The 26735-nt window shown below is 39.4% G+C and overlaps 1 long non-coding RNA gene and 1 pseudogene across 1 annotated transcript; one reads left to right on the top strand and one right to left on the bottom strand.

Annotated features, from left to right (window-relative positions):
* The first annotated feature begins 301 nt into the window (after positions 1-301).
* Positions 302-3588, top strand: LOC111821862 (uncharacterized). The gene is made up of 3 exons (XR_002825199.1): positions 302-525; positions 2567-2595; positions 3576-3588. It is a non-coding gene; the product is annotated as an uncharacterized LOC111821862 (long non-coding RNA).
* A 19952-nt stretch (positions 3589-23540) lies between these two features.
* On the bottom strand, positions 23541-23773 carry LOC111821869 (40S ribosomal protein S21 pseudogene; annotated as a pseudogene).
* Between the last annotated feature and the right edge of the window lie 2962 nt (positions 23774-26735).

The following is a 26735-nucleotide window of genomic DNA, read 5'->3' as shown; positions in this document are numbered from 1 at the left end:
CAGAGCAGCTGGTAGGTTCAAACTGCCGGCCTTTTGGACAGCAGCCAAGCGATTAACCACTGTGCCACCAGGGCTCTTGTTTGGACTACTAGACCTATGTATATACCTAGAAAGAAAAGTGCTCTACCCAAATGAAATGCTTTTTTTTTTTTTTCTTGTGCTAAGGTTTAACCTATATAACAGTCTGACCCAGAGCCAGAGGAGGTAAATCAACAAATATTTCTTAAATTAGCAGTGTTTTAAGGTTATGAAGAGGTCACCACATGCTCAAATTGTGAAATGTTGATTCTGAGTCCACAGGAGATATTTATCACAGGAAGCCTTGGTTGATAATGGTAGATAATAAAAATGTTAATGGGCTCATTGACTTCCTGTAAACACACAGCAGAGTCCACAATCTATATTTCATTTCAGTTGTACCAAAGAAGATCCTACCATACCTACCTGGCAGGATGTCTGACAAGGAGTGAAAGAACAGTTTTCTTTCCCATTTCAAGTCCTTCAGGCCACAAACTGGCTGACATGGTGTGTATGGTGGGGGTGGGGGTAGGGGTGGTTGAACGGTAGGGGGTAGTTGGGTAGGCAGAAGAGAGTCAAACTAAACTGAATTTTAAATAGCAGAATATGACTAGAAAGTTATGGGATCTGCCTGCATTGTCATTAAGAGAAGAATTGGGGGTGTTGATACAACATAAAGTCATTTAGAAAAGAAAAGTAAGCTTTATGTTTATATACTACTGAGAAGAAAACTTTTTAGTAAACTAGTTATGTATTCTTTTCTGGCAAAAGAACTTTGAAAAGCTTTTAGGGATTTTAAAGATTTCATAAACCTTAGAACCAAGAAAGAATTAATGTAATTTATGATATAAGATATTTCAAAAGAAAATAATTTACAATATATATGAATCAACTGATATAAACTTTACTACCAAATAAATAGTGTCACAACACTATTATATGACTTGTTTCACTTAATTTTATGTCATGCTGGAAATGTGAATTGTGCTTAGTGATCCAGAACACAAACAATAGAATACCTGAAGTGTGCCTCTTCTTTGGTTTGCTTCCTGGAAAAACTCCTACTCGTATTTCAAGGCCAGTACAAATGTCGTCTCTCGGGAAGGTATAAATAATATACCTCCATATCATATTGTATTATAATCATTTGTTTATGTTTCTTTTTCCCTGGCTAGACCTGTGTTCTTCAAGGATAGGAACTATACCTCGTTTTTGTATCCCCTACCTAGCATACTGCCTGACACATAATAAGCATTTAGTAAATGATTGAGCTAATTAATGAATTAAATAAATCACATATATTCCCCACCATTGAAAAGTTGAAATTAGTTTTGCTAATTGTAGAAATTAGCACATTTGGGGGAAAGTCATTGATGGCCATGAACATAAAGTGCTGAATGTTCTAGGTAACTTAGACCTTTTTTCATAAAGTTACAGGAGGTTTACCTAATAGAGGTGATAATTGGCTTTATTGCTCACCAAAGTACTGACACTAACATAGCTGTTAAAAAGTATGAAAAACATCTAAATTGTGTTGGCTTTTTAAAGATCCCTCTATTTACTTCAGGCTGTGACCAGTTTATTACTGTGAAGTCAACGAACAGTTCTAAGAGATCTTAATTTCCTAGTAAGGTGATAGTGTGCTAGGTGATGGAATATGACCTAAGGCTTGCAATTCTACACGAGTGTTTGACTTCTTCAAGTAACTCATTAACTATTTGCATTACTAATGTAAAGTGCACGATGATTCTGAAATAACTAAATAGGTTAACAAATGCTTTGGAAATGAGAAGTCCTTCACACTTCTATGCTGCTAGAATGATCTACCACTTGTGAGTTGTCTTGTATCTATTGAGATGCTGCCTCAAATGTTTGCTTGGTGTGTGTAACTTTTCCACCTTCAAATGTAGTAGGGACAGTTAGGCTTGAAAAGCCATCATTTGAACTTCGTTTTGTGATTCATCTTTCATAATAATGGGCCTTTCAACTTGGTATATACTCAGATATGTATGTGGATATGTTTTCCAAAGAAGTAAATATAGATGCAAGGATGAATTTTTAAAAAAATGAAAAATTTTAATAAAAAAGTAAATTTAAAATTGTTCATCCAGATTCTCGTTTCTGATGGTATACCTTTTAGATTCTAAAGTAGGGTGGTGTTGGCATTAGTAAGGCTGTTAGCTCCACTTTACAAGTCTGGCTACAGGTACCTTCATTTCTGTTGACTTGGGTAAAGTGCCTGAGGTAAAGATCAAATTTCCACAAATAAAGATGAAACGTTTTCAAAAATAGCACTGAGTGAAAAACCAGTTTAGCAACAATCTAGACATTTACGTCTGTCTTATCTTTTGTTTTCTAACTCCTAGAAGAATCTGGCAAAAAATGGCATGTTGAATTAATTACCTTACAATTTAAGAATACTGAAACTGAAGTGCAATTAAAGAATTTCTTTCTTTTTGATACACAATGATGTTTCCCCATACAGAGGATAGATAAGAACAAAGAGAAATGTTATGTAAATTGTCATTTAAAACAAATCCTACCTTAGGTTGCACCAAAAGGAGTATCCCGAGCAAGGTAAGTAACAGTTTCACTGAATTCAGTTCAAATTAGACTTCATTTATAGAATTGTTATTAATTTATAACGTCATTAAACTAAAGACAAAAAAGTAATATGTTAGTTACTAACATATACTTATTGAACTTTATTCCAGGCAGTGTTCTATACACTTTATGGCTATAATTAAGCTTCATAACCATTTTAGGAAAGAGAACCATGATGAGGTACATAGCTTTCTTCAAGCAGAAAAAAAAAAAAAAACAAAAACAACCCTTTGACTAAAACTTAGCAATATTAGGTAATTGTTGTGTGAATCCATTTCTAAAGGGTATTTCCAACATAATGCATAATTATTTTCAGTGGTAGTTTTACAAATGATTCATATGCCACCTCTGAAATTCTGCTGTCAGTGCTGAGACAGTGAAGGACAGCATGTCCAAAGAGGGTTGGACAGGTTAGTAAAGCCTTTTTCCAAAACACTGTTGCTTGTGGAAAGTGACTGCGGCTCTTTATCATAGAGAAAAGAATGCTTAGGTAACTGTCTTCAGATATTTTAAGGGCATTTTGAACAGCACCATTTAATTTTATTTTTGTTTTGCTGTGAGACACAATAGGATAAATGGAATGGGACAGGGAGACTTTGCAAGCCAATGAGTTCCCTCAGCATTGCTAAAAGTGGTCAAGATTACCATTACCAGGATAGAGTTTGTTTGTGTTCTTTTTTAATATATTCCAAAATAAATATCAAAAAGCTTTACCAAAAAATGAGAGAAAGAAGGCAGAGAGGAAGCAAGAGAAAGGGAGAAAGAAAGACGTAAGGAAGAAAGGAAGGCGTCAAGGAGTGAATTGTGTCCCCCCAAAATACGTGTTGTAAATCATACTATACCTGTGGTTATAATCCCGTTTGGGAACAGGGTTTTCATTGTTATGTTAATGAGGCAGTATTAGTATAGGGTATGAGATATAAAAGAACTTAATCTGCTCTTTTGAAATATAGAAGAGCAGATTAAGCAAGCAGCAAGAAAGCACAGAGGGGGAAGATAAATGCCGTACTACATGAGATCTCCAAGGAACCGAGAAACAGAAGCTGAAAAAGAGACAAGGACCTTCCCCCAGAGCCTGCAGAGAGAGAAGTCTTCCCCTAGAGCCAGGACCCTGAATTCAAACTTCTAGCCTCCTAAGCTGTGAGAAAATAAATTTCTGTTTGTTAAAGCCACCAACTTGTGGTATTTCTGTTATTGCAGTGCTAGATATGACAGAAGGGAAGTCGTGAAGGGAGCATGAGAGAAAACACGAAGGATGATCTATCAAAGATTCCTTTAAGAGGAAAATACAAAGTAATATAAGAAGGTATTCACCCATTTCTCACGACAGTAGAGATTTTGTTCAACCTATAATTTAGCAAGCATTTCAAAAGTTAGAAAAACAACCACATGAAAAAAGAGACTAAGAAATAAAATACTCAGTGCTGATCAACGGTTCTAGGATAGGTATGCTCATATATTGCTGGTGGGAGTGTATACAAGTTGATACATCTAAACAAGAAACTAATTTGACAATATAAAATTTATAACTTTCCCCTTACACTTCTACTTCTGTGAGTCTACCCTAGTGAAATAATCTTAAGAAAGAAGCTATGTGCACAAATATATTCATCACAGTGGTTTTAAATAGCAGAAAAGTAGAAATAATATAAATCCAATTATACAGGAATGGTACATTGCAGTACATTCACTGGTTACAACCTTATGCTGTCATCAAAAAGATATTTTCAAGGAATGTATATAGCATAGAAAACCATTTGTGAGTAAATGGAAACGCTTTCAAAGAAGTACAGGTCAACTCGCCAAAATGTATTTTAAAAAAAATTATAATAATTTGTTTAGCTCTCTTCTAAAATAGTTAATAAACTCCAATTCATAAATGCCAGTAACATTTCTCATATCTTTTTTCTCTCCTCAATTCTCTGTAAACCCACATTACTCTGGAGCCTCATATTTGCAAACCACACTCCCATATTCTCACTTCCCTTTTTTCAACTACTTTCTCTTTCTCTCCACCCGCTCTCTGCCAGTTATTTTTCAAATTACCCTAGGTCAATTTAGGTTTTCTTTTTCTCTTCCTTCCCAATCTTGAATTCTGCATCTCAGAACTACATTGAAACAATCTGGCAGAGACGATCCTCCTCAGGGGGAAAGGGTGGGAGGCCAGAAATGGAAAAAGCAAAGACAACATTCTGCTTTTGGCAGAGAGAAAGGAATAGGCTTGGTTATTTCCACACTAATAATTTTTGATCCTTTCCAACTATGAACAAGGTAACAAAATTTAAGATACCAAATCCTGAAACTTGCAAAAGCAAGAAAAAGTATTTAAAATACTGATAAGTGTGCAGTTACAATATTAACCTAAGTAACCCACAGCTGTCAAGTCAATTCTGACTCATAGTGACCCCATAGGGTTTCCAAGGCTGTGACTCTCTATAGACGCGGACTGCCACCTCTTTCTCAGAGCTGCTGGTGGTTTCCAATCTCTGACCTTATGGTTAGCACTTGAAGCCTTAACCACTGCACCACCAGGGCTCCTATTAACATAACTAGTAGTGCTAAAAATACTTTTTACAAAGGTCTCCCAGACAGAAGATCTAGGATTTTGCTGTAAAAATGAAAACTGCTTTTGGAACTATGTCCTAGCACCTTGCTAATCCCTTGCTTAGTTAAATAAGTGTGATTTACATATATCCTGGTTACACAGGGGGTCAAGAGTACCAAGAAGTAGCCAGTTGTTAATGAGGAATACGTCAAGAGGAAGGAAAACAGAAGTAAGGGCTTAAAAATACTTAAAATTGTTTTCTTGGTTTTTTTTTTTTTTAAATTTCCGTTTCTAAACATAATTGATATAGCTAGAGCCCTGCTGCTCTCTTTGATTAAATGAGAAAAGATTAATTGTGATACTTTGCACCTCACTAGACACTTCCTGTAAGATCCTGTTTCCTGTTAACTACTTAATCAATAATTCAATTAAAAATCAGTAGAATTATAAGTACAAACCATGAAGTGTCATGAGATCTTGGATTTGCTTTAAAATACATTAGCAACAAAAAGAAAGAAAAGGAAGGTATAAGAAGCAAGCATGGCAAAATGCTAATACTTTTTAAATCTGAGAAGTATATGTATAAGGTTTCATTGTACTATTCTCTCTACATTTGTGAATGTTTGAAAGTTTTCATGAGATTAAAATTAGTAGTTATGTTGAAGGCAATTTCAAGCTTTTAGCTTTAAAGAAATAAGTTTTGTTGTCTACTGATAAAACTTTTTTGTTTTTTACTTCTTGGTTTATCCAGAATAGTACTGAGAAAATAGAGGTAAACTCCTGATATCTGAAAATGTTCTATTTAGCCAAAGATGAGAAAAAGATATGCCTATGGTAAATACCAGATTGACAATTGGCATACTTGAAAGTAACACCAATTTAACGCTTCTTTTCAAAAGCAAAGAATCCAACTGCTCCTTGAGTCTCTTTCCAAGATTCTTCACTAGCTTCCCACATCAGTCACCTTCTTGCTCTTGCACTTCAGTCTTGGATTTAGCTTAAATACCCTTTCCCTTTACCCCGATCCCTTTTTAGGAACCCTGGTGGTGCAGTGGTTAAGAGCTCAGCTGCTAACCAAAAGGTCAGCAGTTCAAATCCACCAGCTGCTCCTTGAAAAGCCTATGGGGCAGTTCTACTCTGTCCTATAGGGTCGCTATAAGTTGTAATTGACTCGACAGCAATGGCTTTTGGGTTTTTTTGGTGGAGCAGTGATTAAGTGGCCAGCTAGTAACCTTTAGTTTGAACCTACTAGCAGTTCCATGGGAGAAAAGACCTGACAACAATCCACTCCTGTAAAGATTACAGCCTAGAAAATCCTATGGGGGCAATTCTACTCTGTCACATGGCGTCACTATGAGTAGAAATCAACTCGACAGCAACCAATAGCAACAGATCCCTTTTACTGATTCACCTGAATGAAACATAAGCTATGCAGGATTCAAGAGAATAAAGAATCTTGGATCAAAAACTATCTTAGACAAATAGCAGGAGTGAGGGTAACCAGGGAGAGAAAAAGAGAAAAGAACTGATGTGTTTTGAGCCCCCTACTATGGGCCAGGCAGTATTATGAATATTTTACATATATCAGGTTAAGATATTTTTTCATATCATTTACAAGAGATGCTTACTATTTATTCCTTGTTGGGTCACTAGAATGGTCCTAGTCTTTATCCAAGTGCAAGGCAGGTAAAAGCCCTAGCTCTGTAACGAGGTTGTAGCAAATATCTTTCATCACTCCATCAAGTCTGTCACTCACTATAATCCCTAGAATGAAAAACTGGTTACTGAGGCAGAGATAGAACAATTTGTATAAGGACCCCAGGGCCTTCTGGGAGAGAACAAACCTAATCCCTCCTCTTTGAGATATGAAATTTGAGAATATTGGTGGGATGGACAATGCAAGCTTCATTTTCTCAAGGACCAGTGGTCGGAATAGGCAGCGTATCTCCTAAAATAAAATTAATTTTGAGAAAGAGGCTATCTGGGCTGGTAACTCTAACTCATGACATTTATACTGGTTTCCTGGGAATGCTGTAATGAATACCACTGACTGGATGGTTTATAAACACAGTCAGATTAACCAGTAAGCACAGTACGCACTGGCCTACAGTAAGCAAGGTACACAAGGGCTTAATTGTTTAATTGTGTTTACTTACTAATCTGTAATGAACAATTTCACATGGGTTTCACCAGGTCAAAGATGTGAAAAACAGGTAAAATTGTGCACTACAGATTAATAAGTAAGCACAATTAAGCCCATGTGTACCTCACTTATTAGGTAATCAGTCCCTGCTTATAAGAACAAACATTTATTGTCTCACAGTTCTGGAGGCTAGGAGACTGAGATAATGGTGTTGACTGTTTTCATTCCTTCTGAGGCTTTGAGGGAGGATATGTTCCACACCTCTCTCCCAACTTCTGGTAGCTCCAGGCATTCCTTGGCTTGCAGCTGCAATGAACCGGGGTATCCTTCCTCTGTTTATCTTCCTCTGTGTATCTTCTTCTCTTTTATAAGGACACCAGTCATATAGGATTAGGACCTACTGATACATGACCTCATGTTAACCTAACTGATAACACCTTCAAAGATCCTCTTTCCCAACAGAGTCACATTCACAGCCAGAGGGGTTAGAACTTCAACGTATCTTTTGGGGGGGACACAATTCAATTTGTAACAACATTCAAATAACAGAGAAAGAAGTAGAAAAATAAACATATGTATATGCTTTTTCAACATAAAGAATTAATTGGTGTTTATATTCTTCCTTTGTACAAGACAAGACCGTTTCCCCATGTTGGATATTCCCCTCCTTCACCTCCCATGTCACACTGAAATTATCTGGAAATTTAGCTCTAAATTATTCTTTCTACGCACACATCTACTTTCTTAGGAAAATTATGTATGTACAAATTAGTGTTGTCTTTACTTTAAAATTAAAGAAAAATAATTTGGATTCAGTTGTATGGACAAAATAAGAAGTATTCAAATCCCAATACCATCTGCTTCATGGCCCCAGACTTCCTCATCCTAAATCCTAACTTTGTTCCCATCTTACTTTCTTATCTTGAGTAGTTCGCACCCTTCATTTCCCATCTCAAGTCCCTTGATTTCCTCCTGAAATCTCATCAACCACCCCACTCCACAGAGATGTTTTTCTGACTCTGAATTTCTATGATATTTACCACTCATGTCATACTCTTCTCTGTTGTTATATTTTAAGTATGTAAACTAAAATGGAACTTATTCAAGAGTAGTGACTATGTCCTATATCTGTCTGGGCTCGTCAAGGGGCTTACGGGGGTGTTTTATACAAAGGCTAAACATTAGACTGAAACTCTCTAATTTGGTCATAACACTTGAGTTCTTCCCCCACTTTTCTTTGGTTCTTTTTAGCTTAGTAACAGTCACGGACAACTTAGTGTGAATCTTAAGGCTGTTATTTGTCTACCTAGCAACGAGGAAGGTTTCCAAGGATACAAACCCTAAAGACATACCCTTTTGATATGGTAATGAATAGAGCTGAGGAGATAGTCCTAAAACAGATTATGTTTCCACATAAATTGACATCATGTGTCAACATTAGAACTACTTATATACTTATATAATTAACTATGGTTTTATGGTCTCCGGAGGAGCCATTATTGCCCTCTCTATAATCATATATTTCACTTTAGTCATGTCAAGCAGATCTTGCCTACTTCTGACCCCACTTCTCTTCTTGCTCTTGTACTTCAGTTTTGGATTTAGCCTCAAACACCCTTCTCCTTCACCCTACCATCGTCTTATTGAATTGCTTGAATGAAAAATAAGCTGAGCTAGATTCAAGAGAAAAAGACTCTTAGATCAAAAAGAATCTCAGAAGAACTGGGAATGTAAGCAAATATCCTAACTTCTTAAAAAATGAAATAATGAAGATATACAGAGGAGTACCAAGAATAATATAACAACCAACTATACACACATAAGGCAGATTTAACAAATATTAATATTTGGTTTAGATCTTTTTTTTCCCTAAACATTACAGAGTTGAAACTTTCCCACCTCTTTCTCCTTTCTTCTTCCCCAGAAGTAACCACTATCCTAAAGTTGATGTATGTATTTTTCCATCCATGTTTTTATATTTTCTACCTGTTGCAGGGTAAAAAAATCACAAAGTTTAGTAAAGCAAAAAGGAAGTTTTATTCAGCATATATTCAAAAAGACAAAAGTGGGAAATGGACAAGGCATGCTGTTAGAGCTTGTCTGCCCGAGACCAAGGAAATATTACAGAATAGGCAAGAATGGGAAAACAGCCTAGCATGCTGCCATAGCCATGTCTGCCTGAGTCTAAGGAAAATTACAGAATCATCAGTATATAATAACATTACAAATGGGCAAAACCACTGAAAGCTTTACTTTTCACAAATTGGCTAGAAACTGTGACTCTGCATTTTGAATTGTCTTTCTTAACAATCATTGGTACAGGTTTCAGTAATGACAGTCAGGAGGGTCTTCATTGGTCCAACAAATTTTCCATTCACTAAATGCTAATCGGAAAACATAAGAGTGGGAAGTCTTTTGTGTTCCCTTTGATGATTTGTTTATGTGAACGTTTCCCTAAAAGATATTTTCCAAGATTATCCTAGCTATTGTCGTTATACCTCAGGGCCCAGTTGAGGGGTCCTTGTAAGTCCTTGTGAGCCCTTGTGAGCCCAGCTCCAGCTGGGTCCCATAATCTATGTTCAAGGACAGGCAATAATGATTCCAATATTATTTCCTAAATCAACTATATATATATATCCATAAATGTAATAATCCTGAGGTGATAGGGACAGGTTTTCTGACTGGTTCTGCTCTACAGAGTTATTTAATGGCCCAAGTTCATTCTATCCCGTGACCCCACAATAAAAAATTCTTAACCATTTATGTGCCATGGACTTCTTTGGCACTCTGTTCAAGCATATGAACCCACTTTCAGAATAACATTTTTAAACGCATAAAATGAAATACATTGGATTCAAACGAAACCAATTATGTTATCTAAATAATTTTTAAATTGTCATGCAATTATAAATTTATACTTTATTTCATTAAAAAACACAATCTAGCAATGGGTCTAATAATTACCATAATTTCTAAGTAGGATTGAGCATAAATGACATTTAAAGAGATCGGAATAAGAATTATAAGGTGATATGAAAATATTAGTTCGAGTAGCAAATTCATATGTACTAATACTAGTGTCATTTGTTATCTACATTCCTAATTGAAGAAAATATTAATTTCAGCTAGAGGCTAGTGAAAATAAGGATATTATATTTTCCTATCCAAGTTCATGCACCTAAGGTTAAGAACTTCTATCCTACAGTTTCTCCATGGCTTAAAGATGAGTCACAAGCAGCTCAGTGTTCCTACTTACAGAAAGGGGAAGAGTATGCAAAAAGTGTAAACTCAGTGTTTTAAGAACTTGTTCTAGAAGTGGCATATGTTACTTCTGATCATAAAGACTTAGTCAATGACCACATAAGCTACAACCTAAGCTGGGAAATGTATGTAGTCTTTGACTGGGCAGCCATGTGATCAAATATATTTGTACTACGTGAATTTTAGTGAACAATTAACAATCTCCTCCACACTCTTGTAATAAAGGATAATTTTTACAAATAATAACTTATAGAACGAATAAATGAGAGGGTTAGTTTATTTGAGTATTTCTTTGACGTGCAACATAAGTGTTTTAAATATTTTGGTGTAATTTTGTAACATGACATATACTTCTAAATCGCAAACCTGAAGCAAATTACCTAAACTAGGGTGAAACCAAGAGAATTAGACCAACAGGAAAACTGTGAATTAGGTAAAATTTATTTTAGTCTTTAGAGCATTCTCATTGCTATGCTTTTTTTTTTCTTTCAGTATAACTGCTGTCATGGATTGAATTACATCCCCCCAAAAAATATGTGTCAACTTGGTTAGGCCGTGATTCCCAGTATTGTGTGGTTGTGCTCCACTTTGTGATTGTAATTTTATGTTAAACAGGATTAGGGTGGGATTGTAACACCCTTACTAAGGTCACATCCCTGATTCAATGTAAAGGGAGTTTCCCTAGCGTGTGGCCTGCACCAGCTTTTATCTTACAAGAGGTAAAAGGAAAGGGAAGCAAGCAGTGGGGGGACCTCATACCACCAAAAAAGCAGTGCCAGGAGTAGAACGCATCTTTTGGACCCGGGGTCCCTGGGTGGAGAAGCTCCTAGTCTGGAGGAAGATTGATGAAAAGGCCAACAGAGACAGAAAGCCTTCCCCTGGAGCTGATGGCCTGAATTTGAACTTCTAGCCTACTAGACTGTGAGAAGATAAATTTCTCTTTGTTAAAGCAATCCACGTGTGGTATTTCTGTTACAGCAGGACTAGATAACTAAGACAACTGCCTACCCGTTTTCTTTATGTTTTTTTGTAAAACAAAATTTAAACTCAAGAAGGCAGCATTGTTTGATAAAGGAATTTTCTGGACAGCATTTTGGCCGGGTGGTGGTGAAAGAGATATAACTTAGAACCAAGTGGGCATTGGATAGCACTGTGGGGGCAGGAAAGGCAGGAAGAGAGGGCACATTGCTGGCTGGCTCTTTAGTGCAATGGGGTTCACTAGGCTTTTTCTGCCTTTGCTCACCTGAAGAGGACCACATTTCCAGGGCTCTAGGGGAAACGGCAAAGCCTGCTGGAGTGGCTTGCAGTGAGCTGGTCCTCAACCAAGGCAAGTCCTTCAGGCGCAGTTGTGGTTGGGCTCTGAGTAGCTGGGGATTAGGTGCGGCATCACTGCCTTCAGAGGGCAGGAGACGGTTTGTCTGTGATTGTCCAGTGGCAGGGTTTGCAGAGTGGGTTTTTTGTTTGTTTTTTTAAATATTTATTTATTTAAATATTTATTTATTTAAATATTTATTTATTTAAATATTGTGGTTTAGGTGAAAGTTAACAGAGCAAATTAGTTTCCCATTCAACAATTTACATACAACTTGTTTCCTGATATTGATTGCAATCCCCTCAATGTGACAGCACTCTACCCACTCCCTCCCTAGGTTCCTCGTTTGCATTCACCCAGTTTTCCTGCCCCTTCCTGCCATCTGAACTTTGCTTTTGGGAAAATACTGCCCTTTTGGTCTTGCATGGTTGATTGTTCTCAGTTGCACCTTCCTCACTGATGTTACTGTTCCCTTTATAGGCCTGTCTTTTGTTTGGCTGAGAGGTGATCTCTGGAAGTGGGTTCGGCTCCAAGTTTGAAGGGTGTCTAAGGGCCATACTCTCAAGGGTTCCACCAGTCTCTATCAGATCAGTAAATCCAGTTTTTTTTTTGATGACTTTGAATTTTGTTCTATATTTTCCTCCCACTCTGTCCAGGACCTTCTACTGTGACCCTGGTCAGAGTGGTTGGCAGTGGTAGCCAGGCTCCATCTAATTCTTTTGGTCTCAGGCGAGTGGAGGCTGTGGTTCATGTAGCCTATTAGTTCTTTGGACTAATTATTTCCTTGAGTCTTTGGTTTTCTTCCTTCTTTTTTGGTCTGGAAGGGAAGAGACCAATAGTTGCATCTTAGATGGCAGCTCACAAACTTTTAAGACTCCAGTCACTACTCACCAAGGAAGGATGTAGAATATTGTCTTTATGGACTGTATTATACCAGTTGACCTCGATGTCTCCCAGGACTATGATCCTAAGCCCTCAAGTCCAGTGCTTCAGTCCTGCGAGGTGTCTGGTTACAGCTGAGAAGTTTTCATGACCATGCTCCCTGTGTGTTCTGTTATATACATGGATATATTTACAGTATATAAAATACATATGTAGAAATGTCCACTGCCAAACCTATATATGCTTGTACTCCCATGTGGCATCCCGTACCTATTCAGCTTACATATCTGCCTATGCATCTACTTGTAAATTATAGTCTGTTATTACTATTGTTGCAGGATTATATATGTTAATAGCGTTTACTGTTGTTGCCTTTGCCTTGGTCACGTTGTGCTGACTTTCCCCACATTGTATATTGTCTTTTCCTTCACCAAAGTTAATACGCGTCTACTATTTAGTTAGTGATCTTCCCTCCCTCCCCATCCCATCTCTGGTAACCATCAAAGAATGTTTCTCTTTCTGAGCGTAAACCTTGGCTTAACTTTTTATAATAGTGGTCTCATGCAATATTTGTTCTTTTGTGACTGACTTATTTCATTCAGTATAATGTCCTCCAGGTTCATCCATGTTGTGAGATGTTCTGCAGATTCATCATTATTCTTTAATGTTGCATAGTATTCAATTGTGTGTATGCACCACAGTTTGTTTACCCATTTATCCACCGATGGGCATTTAGGTTGTTTCCACTTTTTGCTATTGTGAATAATGCTGCAACGAACACGGGTGTGCATATGTCTATTCATGTCACAGCTCATATTTCTCTAGGATATATACCTAGGAAGAGGACTGCTGGATCATGTAACATCTTTTAGTTTGGTAATAGGTCTTCTAAAGTTTAAATGATACTCTTTCACATTTAACAAATTAACCTGGTTTTTTTCTAACCCTTCCATCTCTACTTGTAGAATAAAAGGCTTTGTATCTAATTAACACAAGGAAATAAGGAGAGATGATTTTTTTTTAGTAAGTGGAACTTTTGCTTGTACCTAATACTAAATTAGACTGAATGTTGATACTAAAAAGAAACAGGTCTTAGTTAATTTACGCAGAAAGGAGTGAATTACAGGGTCTTCTAGGAATACCTGTGCCACACTTGGCCTCTTTGCTTTCTTTTTAATCTTTCAAGATTCCACCAAATGTTTAATTATTAGGTAATATGTTCCTCACACTGTGCTAGGGAGATATAAACAAGATAGACATAGTCTCTGCCCTCATGAGAGATAGATGATTTATTTAGTTAATAGTTTTAGTAAGAAGAAAAAAATCACATTTATTGAGAGCCTATTATGTAGCAGGCCCAGGACTGGTATTTCCTTAACCCTTTATCTTTGCATTCATCAGCCCTGAGATTTCTACATGTCAGAGATCCAGGTGGATTTATTAGTGTACTGTCTCCCCTTTCCATTGCCATAGCCAATTCTCCAGTTCTCCTGCATCATTGACATTATGTATTGACTGCTGAACAGGAGCCCTGGTGGTGCAGTGCTCGGCTGCTAACCGAAACATCAGCCATGCTGCCGAAGATGTGGCAGTCTGCTTGCGTAAAAGATTTACAGCTTTGGAAACCCTACAGGGCAGTTCTGCTCTGCCCTTTGGGGTTGCTATGAGTTGGAATTTCACTCCACTGCAATGAGTTTTTTGGGTTTATTCACTGTTGAAGCAGCAATATACCATCTGTAGGCACAAAGCTTCTGGTGCTTCAAGGCTTTTAGTCCCAAGACCCCTGGATCGCAGAATAACCCTAGCCAATACCACACTGGTAGAAGAACCATTCCGTTGAACTCATTCAGCTCACAGTATCATGAGAAGTTATAGTGTTGTTTTAAGTCAGTATGTTTTGGGATAGTTTGGTACTCAGCAATAGAAAACTCAGGTAGAAATTGGTAATGGGGTGGAATTGAATCATAACAAAAACCTTAAATTATGCAGCTTTGGCTTTGGAACTGGGTGGTGGACAGAGAATTGAAGGACAGCAAGGAAACTAAGTCCAGCTGCCAGATGTCAAGGTAGTCAATTAGAACAATGAGCCAAACTGAAAGTAACAAGCAAGACTTTATTCACTTACTGCGACAGTATAGGCAAGAGGCAAAAGAAAAAGGTGCTGACCGCCCAGTGTTCCGTTTTTTCCTACAGAAAGGCACCAGGCTAGGGTCTGATGGCATGTACAGCAAATGAGGGGGAAATCATCTCACTGCCAAGAAGCCCCAAACAAAAGGCTCCTGCCTTTTTATGGATCTAAAGAGCCAGGGGGAGGAAGAGGGGAAAGGACTAGGAGTGGAAAAAAACTGAATCAGAGTGGAGAAAAGTCCCTCAGCCAAGCCCCATCTCCTCCATAAAGAGGTCTCAGTAGAGGTGCCTTGAAAGTGCCTCTAAATGGAGGTGCCTAGTCTAGAAATGCAGATATGCAGATGGCTGTAGAAACCAACAATGTACTGGCTGTGCACCAAGTCTGGTGTAGGAATGGCAGCTTTCTCCCATGAGCCTCCCAGGCAAATCTTTTTAATTGCCTGTGGTTGGGCCTGAAAGATTACACATAGGATTTTGGCCTGGAGTAGGACTCCACAGACTGTTGGGGGAGACTGAAAAAACAGTAAGGAAGCTGCTGACAAGAACTAGAGAAATAGCAAAAATAACATTTGTTATTGACCGGAAACGCAATGAGAAAATTATTATTGGAGACTAGAAAAGGGGAACCCAAAGTATATTGTGACGGAACTGTCATCTGTAATAAACTGGAAGAGAAAATGTACCTAGTGACCTTATGGGTCTGTTTATGGAGATTTTCAGGCAGAATACTGAAAATACAAATTGGTTTCTTTTAGCAACATATAATGATGTTACAAGGGAAAGATAGGGGAGGGAAAGAACGGTTCTATTTCTTAAGTAGAATTTAGAGATGCATAGAGGGACCAGGACAGTCTTTCCAGCTGGCAAAAAACAATTCTCAAAGCAAGAAATGTCCTTGGGGCAAAGTTCAAATCCAGCATTCAGTCAGTAAAACATGGTTAAGATCAAGTCAAGAGTGCAGCTATAAAACCCTTTGTTAAAAACTCAGAAAGATTTAAGGAGGTACCTTGTAGATCCTTACAGTACATGAAAAGGCTTTTAAGAATCCTAAGGGCATTGCCCACGGCAGGCTAATATACACTAAATAGAGAAAGAGTTGTCTTGGAATAAAAAATCTATGTGGCTTTTAAGGCACATGGAATGAACCCCGCAAATTTTATATGGAACCCCTCAAATTTCTAAGAGAATTGTCCTAACAAAAGCACCATTATTTTACACTGAGAGACAGAGACAGTTCAGCATATAACTATATATATATAGAGATTTATATCAAGGAACTGGCTCACGTGGTTGTAGAGGCTAGGAAGTCCCAAGTCTGGTCAGGCTGGAGGCTTCTGCTGACTCATGTAGCTACAGAGGCTGGTGAACCCAAGACTGTCAGGTCAGAGAGCAGGCCTCATTCTCACAGGCTGAGGAGGCTGATGAATCTGAAGATTGGCAGATAAGCTGCTAGCTCAAGTCACAAGAACTGGAGGTCAGATGAACAGGAGCCAGCTGTAGGATTCAGAGTGAGTAAGAGCCAATGAGCTTGGCCACACCCCCGAGGAAAATCCCTTTCAACTGATTGGTGGCTCATAATAGATCTCATCATGGAGGTGACCACATCGTTATACGACTGCCAAACTACGTCATGACTGCCAAACCACTGAGAACCATGGTCTGGCCAAGTTGACACACAAACTTAACCATCACAATCCACCTGTTGTCAACTTGGCACCCATACACATCTCTAAATAAAGACAATCATAATGTCAAAAAAAAGAAGAAGAAGTCTTTGGTCTCCCAACTTACAATAGAAGAAAGCAGGTATCATGAATTGAGTTGTGTCCCCCAAAAATACCTGCCAGCTTGGCTGGGTCATGATTCCCAGTATTGCATAATTGTGTACCATTTTGTAATCTGATGTGATTTCCTTATGTGTTGTAAATTCAATCACTATGATCTAATAAAATGGATTAGTGGCAGTTATACTGATGAGGTATGCAAGATTGGATAGTGTCTTAAGCCAATCTCTTTTGAGATATAAAAGAGAGAAGTGAGCAGAGACACATGGAAACCTCATACCACCAAGAAAGCAGTGCCGGAAGCAGAGCACATCCTTTGGACCTGAGGTTCCTAGGCAGAGAAGCTCCCAGACCAAGGGAAGATTGATGACATGGACCTTTCTCCAGAGCCGACAGAGAAAGCATTCTTCTGGAGCTGATGCCCTGAATTTGGACTTGTAGCCTACTGGATTGTGCGAGAATAAGCTTCTCTGTTAAAGCCATCCGTTCGTGATATTTCTGTTACAGCAGCACTAGATGCCTAAGACAGCAGGTTATGAGAATTACTTATGGAAAAAGAATGATAGCTTAGGTACAGCCAAGATCTCACAGAGAACAAAGCCAAAAATCATGAGAAGAATGGATTTGGAAAACTCTCAGAGAACAGAACTGGGACCTGCTTCTGGTATTTGGGAAATAGGTGACATGCACTGGCTAGATTTCAGAATTTCTATGGACCAGAATCTACTATGCGTCTTTCGTTTCCTTCCTTTATAATGACATGAGTGTCTATTGCAGTTATCCTATCCTATCCCTTTCTCACAATTATATGTTGGGCATGGTGGGAGTGGGGAGGTCTGGCATATTCTTTTAGTTCACAAGTTTCCAGATCAAGATGAACTGAACCTGAGGAGCCTTATCCTCATCTGGACCTCATACAGAGGACCAGGATCCTGGACTTTGAGCCACAAAGGTAATACAATGAGATTTTCAGAGGAGGTGGGTGAGTGTATTTTGCACATGGGAATAAGGTAAATTGTTGCCAGAGGGTAGACTGTGGTAGATTGTGTCTAAAGATAACTAAAACCAAAACCAAACCTGTTGCCCCGTGGAGTCAATTCTGACTCATAGAGACCCTATAGGCCAGAGTAGATTTGCCCCATAGAGTTTCCAAGGAATGGCTGGTGGATTGAAACTGCCAACATTTTGGTTAGCAGCCAAGCTCTTAACCGCTGCACCACCAGGGCTCTGTGTCTAAAGATAGCTGCTAACAATTCCTCCTATTCCTATATGTGTGCATTTCACCCTATCCATCGAAAGAATCTAACTACCCTCCCCAGAATTTAGGCTGGATTGTGACTTGTTTTGATCTGTAAAATGTATTAATAATTAGGGATTCTAATATATTGAATTTGAGATCACAGTGAGATATATAAACTGAAAATTTCTGTTGTCAAACTTATAACACCTTTACAAAGAGTAAAACAGGATTGTACGTATAATACTTTAAGCACTGGTTTATCCAGCATATTTAATGAGAATATATTACGTGCCAGGCACTATTGTAGGGGCTGAGAGACAATGTAATTGTTGTAAGATGCCGTAAGTTAATTTTTTCATTTGGCAAATTTGAGTATTTTTGTAAATATAGGTAGCTTCTAGCAACTGAAAGTAGGTGAGAGTGATCCCCCCTCATTTCTGACAGCCTTGAAACCAGTGGTACTAAAAGTAATCCACAGGCCAAGTTCAGAAAAAATGTATTAACATTTATTAGAATGTCATTGTAATATATATAGAAATTATGGCCCTCCCAAAAATACAGAATTTCATTAAGAAATGCATTTTAAGATGATGAAGTAAATCCAAACCATAGTATTGATATTTTCTGGTAAGTCTGATAATAAGCTGTTTGTCACTGGTATTTTATGTTTAAGGGAGTTTAGTGTATTTAATACATAATGGATTAGTCTTATGATTCCAATATAAAATGTTTTATTTATTTAGATTTGCAATTTTAGGTTGAAAGGTGTAAGAAATGTTACTAGGTTTATACACAGTGTTTTAACTTGTAAAATAACTTGAGATTCAATATACACACAAATTGAAATATTTGACTGAAATTGTAAATAAAATCAAATATTAATCAAAGGACCCTTAAAAGTCATTGTTAAAATTTGTCAATTTAGAAATTAATATGATTTATAAGTGAAGTTAAAAGCTTAAGAAAAAACAGACCTAAATTTTTTAACTTTAATAAAATCGAAGATTAATTTTTTATTTTTTTCCTTGCAGAAGTTCACCAGCATACAGTGCTTCTCAAAAGACTCCACTTTTCCTAATGGCAGAGGACCCTCTGGCAAGTTAAGTAGTTTCAAGTGGTTTCTTGCATGCACACAATTTTTTTAAGGCACTTGTTTTATTTATTTTTTTAAAGCATTTTATTATTATTGCACTTCAGATGAAGGTTTACAGAACAAACTAGCTTCTCATTAAACAGTTAGTACACATACTGTTTTGTGACATTGGTTATCAACACCATGACATGTCAACACTCTCTGTTCTCAACCTTGAGTTCCCCATTACCAGCTTTCATGTCCCTTCCTGCCTTATAGTCCTCGCCCCTGAGCTGGTGTGCCCCTTTAGTCTCGTTTTGTTTTGTGGACCTGTCTAATCTTTGGCTGAAGTGTTAACCCCAGGAGTGACTTCATTACTGAGCTAAAAGGGTATTGTTCATGGGCTATACTCTGGGGGTTTCTCCAGTCTCCATCAGGCCAGCAAGTCTAGTCTTTTTTTGTGAGTTAGAATTTTGTTCTGCACTTTCCTCCGGCTCTGTCCAGGATCCTCTATTGTGACCCCTGTCAGAGCAGTCAGTGGTGGCAGCCGGGGACTATCCAGTTGTGCTGGACTCAGCCTGGTGGAGGCTGTGGTAGCTGTGGTTCACTAGTCCCATGGACTAATCTCTCCCCTGTGTCTTTGGTTTTCTTCATGTTCCCTTGCTCCCGAAGGGGTGAGACCAGTGGAATATACCAGCTGGCCACTCACAAGCCCCCAAAACCCCAAATGCTACTCACCAAAGTGGCATGAAGAACACCTTCCCTATAAACCATGCTATGCCAATTGAGCTAGATGCTCCAAGACCACGGTCCCCACAGCCCCCGGCTGAGTAACTTGATCCCTCAAGGAGTCTGAATGTGTCCATGGAGCTTCCATGACCCCACCTCAGACAAGTTGCACTGGCTACCCCAGTACTGTGTACTGTTCTACCCCTCACCAAAGTCACCACTTACCTATTGTCTGTTCAGTGTTTTTCCACCCCCACCTCTTCCCTCCCTCACTACCATTAAAGATCCCTTCTTTTTTTGTGCAAATCTTTTCAAGAATTTTCATAGTAGTGGTCTCATACAACATCTGTCCTCCCATGACTGACTCACTTTACTCAGCATAATGCCCTCCAGTTTCATCCATGCTGCGAGATGCTCCGCAGACCGATCACTGTTCTCCATCGTTGCGTAGTACTCCATTGTGTGCAGGCACCACAGTTTGTCCATCCATTCATCTGTTGTTGGGCATCCAGGCTGCCTCCATCCCTTTGCCGTTGTGAACAATGCTGCAACGAACATGGGCGTGCACACGTCTACTGGCGCGACGGCTCTTATCTCCCCAGGATACGCTCCTAGGAGTGGGACCCCTGGACCACATGGAACTTCCATCTCTAGCTTTCCAAGGAAGCGCCGTATCGTCCCCCAAAATGGCTGTACAATCCTGCATTTCCACCAGCAGTGCACAAGAGTCCCAATCTCCCTGCAGCCCCTCCAACACTTGTTACTTTCTGCTTTTTTTATTTGTGCCAGTAATGCTGGGGTTAGATGGCATCTCACTGTGGCTTTGATTTGCATTTCTCCAATGGCCAGTGATCACAAGCATTTCCTCATGTGTCTGCCAGCCACCCAAATGTCTTCTATGGTGAAATGTCTGTTCATTTCCTTTGCCCAGTCTTCAAACAGATCATTCGTCCCCTTGTAGAGGTGTTGGATTTTCCCATAGATTGTAGAGATCAGACACCCGTCGGATCTGTCACAGCCAAAATTTTTTTCCCCCATGAGTAGGCTCTCCCCATACTCCCTTGGTGAAGTCCTTCAATGAGCATAAGTGTTTTGTTTCTAGAAGATCCCAGTTATCTAGCCTCTCCTCTGGAGTTTGTGCGTTGTTAGTCATGGCTTGTATCCTGTTAATGCCGTGTATTAGGGCCTCTAGAAGTGGGAACCCATCTCCAAGCTAGCGCCATACTGTCCCCCAAAAGGGATCCCGTTTTCTCTTCCATAATCTTTACAGTTTTTGGCTTTATATCTAGGTCCTTGATTCATTTTGAATTAGTTTCTGTGCATGGTGTGAGGCATGGGTGCCACATCATTTTTTTGCAGATGGACATCCAGCCTTGCCAGCACCATTTGTTAAAAAGACTGTCCCTTCCCCACTCGATGGACTTGGGGCTCTCAAACATTAATTTTAATAACTTCAAATAATTTTTTCCAAGTCATTTTCAAGCACACCAAAATATTCTCATTGACATAAATGGGTGGAGAGTTCATTGAGGTTAGGTACTATGTTTCCTTGAATAGACTGGTATGAAATAAATTACAGTGATAAAATGGTACCATGTCTGTGTGTGTGTGTGTGTATGTGTGTGTGTGTGTTCTTTTGCTTTATTTTCCTATGTGTTTAATTTAATGGCTAGATTGTACATTTCTAAAGTTTAATTTGAATTTTAAAATATTTTAAGTAATCAAATGCTAAAAAGGATTTTTTTTTTTCCTTTTTTTGTATACTGTGCTATAAGGAGCAGAATTGTCTGAAGTGGCCCAGGGAACTCATTCTTGGTTTGCTGCCCAGACAACCAGTGAAAGCCTGAAGATAAGAGGATCAAGAACTGGCTAGGAAAATTAGAAGGATTTCCAAGTAGTATTGAGTTTTCAGTTGAGGTTAGAGTTTGTGACTGTATCGTGGCACCAATCTACATAATTGATGGATTTTCTCTAACAAATATTTAACAGCTCATGTGTTGGTATGCATAAGGTAGACAGACGACAGACCTTCTAGAACAAGTGTGGGCAAATTTTTCTGTAAAGAGCCAGATAGTAAATATTTTAGGATTTGCAGGCCATAAAGTCTCTGTCACAGCTATTCAACTCTGCCACTGTAGTGTGAAATCAGCCATAGGCAATGTAAACAAATATATGTGCTATGTTCCAATAAAACTTTATTAATGGACTCTGAAATCTGAATTTAATACAATTCCCATATGTTACAAAATATTATCCTTCTTTTTATTTTTTCAACTGTTTAAAAATGTAAAAAGTATTTTTGGCTTGTGGGCCACACAAAAAGAGGCATCAGGTAGACTTGGCCTGTGGGACCCATAGTTTGTGAAGCTCAGTGCAAGACTATGCGGCAGATTAGAAAAAGATGCACCCTTGGGGAAGAACTACCCCAGTACTCTGAGTAGAGCTTGGGATGAGTTTCATTTGTCCCCTTTGAGGGTGCACTGTGCAATGTACAACATGCATCTATGTATATAGTGGTCCTGGTAGAGTTGGGGGTTCTGTTAGATGATATGACATTAGGAAATAAAGCATGAGAATTGAGGATATTGGCACAAGAACGACTGAAGTGACATGCCACCACTGTGTAAGCTGGATAGGGATGGAAGTGAAGGTAAAAAAGGAGCTATAGAGACAGTGGCGTCACTAGGGGAGTGTGGGGGTGCAGTCTGCACCGGGTGACACCACCAGAGGGGGTGAGCACTGCGAGCAGGGCCGAGGGCCAGCACCGGGCCAGCCTCGAGGTGCCTGGTGCCACCACCATCTTCCAAGCGGGGACCCAAGCAGGGACCGACATCACCAGGAGGAGGGAAATGTGGGGAGGCGGGGAGCTGGGAGGCCTCAGAGGGACTCTGGGCGTGTGCTCCGGGAAGATGCACGGGGAATGGTGGGGGACTTGGCCTGCTTCCCCCTTCCCCTACCCCTTTCCTGAGTGGAGGGGATGGGTGATGGGTTTCGCTGCAGGCGCTATAAGCATGCGCTTTTGTTTTCATTACTGGGCGTAAAGGGGGGAAGGGGTGTCACACCATAAGTCACCACACTGGGTGACACCAATCCTAGTGACACCACTGGATAGACACCCAGTAGAGGGGGTCAAGGGCCATTATGTCTTGAAGAGCTCAAGGAACTGATGTAATAGGAGTGACTGAGGGAAGAGTTGAAAGGAAGATGAAAGTCCTGGAGTGGAATGTTTGAATTTTTAACTTTCAGAGTGAAGGACTTCCAGGTAATAAAAAGATGTAGTGTGTGTTTCATCCAGGGGTCAAAGTCTTCGATGAGAAAGGGAGAATGGCCAGATTGTCAGTAAGTGACAGTACAGACAAAGGTTAGAGGTTGATACAGCTGATGACATGAGCTGTAAAAGAACGGTAAGGGCAAAAGTGTATACTCATTATACCCCTTGCCATCGAGTCCATTCAGACTTGTAGAGACCCTATAGGACAGAGTAGAACTGCACCATAGTCTTTCCAAGGAGCCGCTAGTGGATTCCAACTGCCGACCTTTTGTTTAGCAGCCAGCTCTTAATCACACTGATCAGAAAATGGTTCAGAGAAAAAGGGAAGATCCATCAGTTGCTCTCACATATGCCTGACACACCGTGATCGTCTCCCTTCCAAAAATTAGCCCTAACTTTTGTTGAAAGTTTAAGATCTTTTTGCACTAATTTTGATTTGTTAAAATACTGCTTTAAAATATCATTTATCTTGATTCCTGGAACTCTTGTTGTTGTTTTGGTAGTTTTACTATTTATTTATGACAAATACTGCACATCCATGAATCTCTCCAGTCAGAAGTTGCTTGAGATGAAGCCATCAGCCTTGGCCAGTTGGAGAAAGAAATCATCTGACTCGTCCATCCTGTGGATAGCTCTGTAGATAAAGTAGGTCTGAAACTGGCCGTTGAATCTGCCAGTGACCTTGTCAGTCTCTGCCATGTTTATCTGGATGGACACATGGTTCTTGGCACCAATACGTGGTTGCTAGTGGACAAGTCCATGAACTTGCTGGCTTAGTTCTTCATGCGGTGGCCATGCCAGAGGCAACCACGCCTGAGGGCTAGCAGAGAAAGGAAAGCAATTCCTGAGTCTTCTGGTGCCTGCACAAACTTTGCATCCAAAGCAAGTACATCACTCACCTCACCCTTGTTTAATCCTTGCTCCCTATCTCCAGTCTTGTTTCTCTCAATCTGTTTTCCATTCAGCAAGGAGAGACTGTTAACTAAGATACATATGTAATCATTCCACATCCCTGCTAAAATTCTTCAATCAATCCCCTTCAGGTTAATTCAACATGACCTCAACAAGACCAGATATATTCTGGTCCCTGCTTACTACTTCAGTATCATTTCTAGATTTTCTCTTCTTCCTCTACTCATCATCACCATGGCTAACATTATGTACTAGCCCACAATGAACACATTATGTTCTTAGAGCTTTATACATATTATTTCATCCTGTCTGATGAGGTAGTATTAGCCAAGAATATTGAATATACTGTGGACTATCAAAAGGATGAACAAATCAGTCTTAGAAGAAATACAACCAGAATGTGCTTTATTTAGTAGCTTGGATAGAGAGTCTTTGACTTGCTTACTTTGAACATGTTATCAAGAAAAACCAAATTGCTAGGAAAGGACATCCTGTTTGGTTAAGTAGAGGGTCAGCAAAAACAAGGAAAATTCCTAATGAGATAGGTTGACTTGATAGCCATAACAATAGACTCAAACATACCAACAATCATGAAGATGGCACATGTGATCGTGAAGATTGTGTGTCAACTTGGCTGGGCCATGATTCTCAGTGGTTTGGCAGTTGTGATGTAGTTTGGCAGTCGTATGATGATGTGATAACCTCCAAGATGAGATTTGACATAATGTTATCACCTCCATAATGGGATCTACTGTGAGTAGCCAATCAGTCAAAAGGGAGTTTCCTTGGGGATGTGGCCTGCATCAAATATAGGTGGACCTTCTGGCAAGGCTCATGGGCTTTTGCTCGTTTTGGATCCCGCAGCTGGCTCCTGTTCATATGAACTCCGGTTCTTGGGACTTGAGCTAGTTTACCTGTTATCTTGCCTGCCAATCATGAGTTCACCAGCCCCTGCGGCTACGTGAATCAGAAAAAGTCTCCAGGCTGACCCACAGACTTGGGACATTCCAGTCTCTACAACTGTGTGAGCAATTTCTTTGATACGAATCTCTTTCTATATATATTTATATGCTTTACTGGTTTTGCTTCTCCAGAGAACCCAACATAAGACATTATAGGACTGGGCGTCATTTTATTCTGCATGCACAGGTTGCCATGAGTTGAAGCCAACTCTATGGCAACTAACAACAATATCTGAATAGGTGAAGACACTGAGCTGTCAAGTTCTACAGCTTCCCTCCTCTAGGTCTCTTTGAGGCTTTTCCACACATTTCCACTGCCTGGATGACTCTCCATTCTCCCTGTATGGTTACTTCCTATGGTAGGCTGAACAATGGTCCTCCAAAGATGTCAAAATCTTAATCCCTGGAACCTGTTACCTTACCTGATAGGCCTGATGTAATAACAAACGTCCTTAAAAGAGGTATTCAAGAGGGTCAGAGAGAAGATGTGATGATGGAAGCAGAAGTTGGAGCGATGCCGTTGCTAGAAGGGAGCCATGAGCTAAGGAATGTGGTCACCTTTTAGCAGTTGGAAAAGGTTAAAAAAAACCTCTCCCCTAAAGTATCCAGAAGCAAGGCAGCCCTGCTGACAATTTGATTTTAGCCAGTGAGACTGATTTTGGACTTACTTCCCCCAGAACTGTAAGATAATAAATGTGTGTTGTTTTAAGCCAGTAAATTCATGGTAATTTGTCACAACAGCAATAGGAAACTAATATACTTCCTCTGGGAAGCCTACTCTGATGCCCCCATATTGAATTAGATGTTCTTCCTAAATGTTCCCACAACTCACTGACCTTGCCCCTCTCACAGCACTTACCTCACTGTATTGCATTTCCTGGTCACAGGCCTATCTCTGCCCCTAGACTGCAAGTCCCTCAGACGGGGACCCTGTCCTTCCTTTGTATCTATCTCCAGAGCCTAACAAAAAGATACACAGCTGGAGCTCAATAGATATCTGTTGAGTGAATGAATGAATGCGACTTCTCAATCAAAGAGAGTTAAGATTATGTTTATACTAAAATCATGTGTAAAATGTTGTTGTTCTTGTTAGGTTGTGAAAAGTCAGTTATGACTCACAGGAAAAGCACTCAGTGCGAAACACTGCCCGTTCCTGCACCATTCTCGCAATCATTGCTATGTTTGAGCCCATTGTTGCAGGCACTGTGTCAATCCATCTCATTGAGGATCTTCCACTCTTGCGCTGACCCTCTACTTTACCAAGCATGATGTCCTTCTTCATGGACTGGTCCCTCCTAATAATATGTCCAAAGTATGTGAGAGGATGTCTTGCCATACTCATTCCTAAGGAGCATTCTGGCTGTACTTCTTCCAAGACAGATTTGTTCATTGTTTGGCAGTCCATGGTACATTCAGTATTCTTCACCAACACCATGATTCAATGGCGTCAATTCTTTTTCAGTCTTCCTTATTCATTCTCCAGCTTTCACGTGCATATGAGGCGATTGAAAATACCATGGCTTGGGTCAGGTGCACCTAAGTCCTCAAAGTGACATCTTTGCTTTTTAACATTTTAAAGAAGTCTTTTGCAGTAGATTTGCCCAGTGCAATATATTGTTTGATTTCTTGACTGCTGCTTCTACGGACATTGGCTGTGGAACCAAGTCAAATGAAATCCTTGACAACGTCAATCTTTTCTCTGTTTATCATGATTTTGCTTATTGGTCCAGTTGTGAGGGTTTTTGTTTTCTTTATGCTGAAGTGTAATCCATACTGAAGGCTGTAGTCTTGGATCTTTATCAGTAAGTGCTTCAAATCCTCTTCCTTTCAGCAAGCAAGGTTGTGTCATCTGCATATCACAGGTTGTTAATGA

The sequence above is a fragment of the Trichechus manatus genome, unplaced genomic scaffold, assembly GCF_000243295.1.
Source record: "Trichechus manatus latirostris isolate Lorelei unplaced genomic scaffold, TriManLat1.0 scaffold00112, whole genome shotgun sequence".
Taxonomy (NCBI): domain Eukaryota; kingdom Metazoa; phylum Chordata; class Mammalia; order Sirenia; family Trichechidae; genus Trichechus; species Trichechus manatus.
Note: the sequence above shows the minus strand (reverse complement) of the source record. Positions and strands in the feature narration are given on the sequence as shown.